Source organism: Pinus tabuliformis, chromosome 8 (assembly GCF_031772625.1).
Source record: "Pinus tabuliformis cultivar Carrire ecotype Pingquan chromosome 8, CPIR1, whole genome shotgun sequence".
Lineage (NCBI taxonomy): Eukaryota > Viridiplantae > Streptophyta > Pinopsida > Pinales > Pinaceae > Pinus > Pinus tabuliformis.
In genome coordinates, this window is record NC_142294.1 from 1,904,487,088 (window position 1) to 1,904,489,886 (window position 2,799).

The following is a 2,799-nucleotide window of genomic DNA, read 5'->3' on the forward strand; positions in this document are numbered from 1 at the left end:
GTTCCTAATCTCTTTCTTGAGGCATGAGACATGGAAAACTGGATGGATTTTTGCAGTAGGTGGCAAAGCCAACTTGTAAGTCACTTCTCCAATTCGCTGAAGTACTTGATATGGTCCGTAGAATTTTGGAGATAGTTTCTGACAACCCTTGTCTTTGAGTGATGTTTGCTGTTAAACACACATGGGAATGAGAGAAAATATGAAAGATAAATCATTGAGTACATTTTTTTATTAACAAGAGATGTACATTTATAATACAATGTTGTGACTCTTGGGTTTCATATCCCAAGGTCTCTTGGACTGCTTTGTCCATTCGACTTCCACACTAACCCTTTAGGATTAGGTGTCCAACATTCCCCCCCTTAATCCGAAGGGTTATGTATGAGTCCAAGAAGAGAGCTGTAATACAAAATGTGCAAAAAATACATGGCAGCACTAGGCTGAATGTGCTCTATGAAATGTTGGTAAAAATGGGCGGTGGTTTAAGGATGACCACCAACACTGGAACGCTTAGTGCAGTTCCCGAAACTCTTCCAAAACTGGCAAGAAACTGAAGTTTTCTGCTAGAGGAAGTGTTCTCAATCTGTGATGGTTTAAGGATGACCAACAACTCTAGAATGCTTAATGCAATTCCTGGAACTCTTCCAAAACTGGCAAGAGGCTGGAGTCTTCTGCTAGAGGAAGTGTTCTTAATCTGTGATGGTTTAAGGATGACCAACAACTCTACAATTCCTGGAATTCTTCCAAAACTGGTAAGAAGCTGAAGTCTTCTGCTAGAGGAAGTGTCCCAGATTGCCAACTGAAGGCATGTTCAGGCATCTTTGTCTCTGGCTGCAACTCTGAAACTGGTGTGGCAGGTTGTGGCTCAGGCTCGCTTGATGTGACTTTGAAGCTTGTAGATGACCATCATTTCCCCCCCTGTCAGGTACAAGGTGAGAAGATGGAGAAAACTCAACTGCAAGACTGTTCAATATTCTGGAACAAGTTCTGACATGTGTTTGGAATATCTTCTTGGCTGTTGATGCCCATTGCCAAGAAGCAATCCATCCAAGATGAATCTTTGTTCTTGCAGGACGTTTGTTTCTGAAGCATCTATGTGAAGAATGACTGGTTTTATGACAGTGCTTACATGGATGAAGATCAAAACAGTGATCTTTCAAATGGCCAACTCGGTCACAGTGTTGGCATTTCACGATCTGTTGTTGTTGTTGTTGTTGTTGTTGTTGCTGTGGAAGAGGGGCAGAGTCTGGAACAGCTGAAGCTGAACTGTCATGAGGAGCAGGTGAACTGTCATAAATGAATCCAGCACTTTGAAACTGAATGGGCTTGGCATAGTCTGGAATATGAAAGGACAAGTCCTTGTCATATCCAAGACCAGTTTTGTGCTTGTTGTGGACAAGTTGTTCCCAAGGTCTGATGATGGGCTTGGGAAGTGCAGACTGAGTTTCTGCATCTGCATGTACAATTGCTGCTTTATTGGGCACTGGATCTGAATTAACTTGTTGTTTATGGGAGTCTGCTTCATTGTTCTGAACAGAAACAGGTTCAGAATGGTGTCTATTTTGATGTAGCTCTTCTTGCTGTAGCTGTGATTCAAGCTGCAAAAAATCGATCTTTTCCTGTGCATTTTGTAAACATGTCTGAATTTCTGAGAGAGATCCTTTGCTGATTTGTAATGTGTCATCAACAGTAGATAATATCAGAGTTTTAAGGAACTGTAATACTTCACTGGTTCTGGCCATTTTTCTTTCAATGTCTGATTTACACCAAAATCTTTATGCAGCAGTGGAATCAAGGAATCAATGCACTATAATGAGTTTTAAATACAACAACTGGGGCAACAACAATTGCAAACTTGCTTGGAACCTTCAAGTACTCCTTCAGAAATGATGGTTATCAAAACTTCAATATCAGCAGTTCACTCATGATCAGCATCGAACTCATGACCAGCATATAGAATGCAACATGTTATGACAATACAAATGACTAAACGTTCCTCCACAAAAGGCTACTTTTAATTGCCAGAACAATTACTGCCTTCATACAACCCACCAAACTCTTATGCAGCGCTTGAAATAAAGAAGATGATCAGAGGAAACAACTTCTTCAATCTGATTACACAGGCAAAAGGGCACCAGAACCTTCCCAAGGACTTCCTTCAGAAATTCCCACAACACTCTCCACTGGCTGTGTAAAAATAAACAATATCCACAACATAAGCAACTTCCTGATCAGTATTTCAATAAAATGAATGCTTTCGCTTTGGATGGATACTTCTACAATTTCTGCGGTGTTTGTCAATCAATTACACCTTTAATTTCTGTTACTGGATGCAAGGCAATCTTCCGGAATTTATAACACAAGCTTATCACACAAGTATTCACACAAGCTTATCTTCTAGACGTGTTTCAAAGGAAATACTATGCACAAGAAGTTCACCACAGGGGCACGAGTAAATATAATTGAGTACACAACAGTCCCAGCGGAACAAACAAAACACTGTACCGAGTAGACCGAATACAAAGTTGAAAAGAGAAATCTGAATGCTAAACTAGTCCACAGTTCGAGGTAGTTGATGAAGTTTTGTTCAACGAGATGACCTTTCTTGATTTCTATAGGTAAAAAATACAAAAAGTTGTATGAACACCAGAAGTGCCACAAAAAACTTCTGGTATTATTTTTCTGCAATATGGCCAAGGTCTGACTTCTTCACCGAAGTTTACAATACCCACAATTATGGGCTCCACCGAGGATACAGTACGCACAATTCTAGGTTCCACCGAGGCTGTAATGATCTCA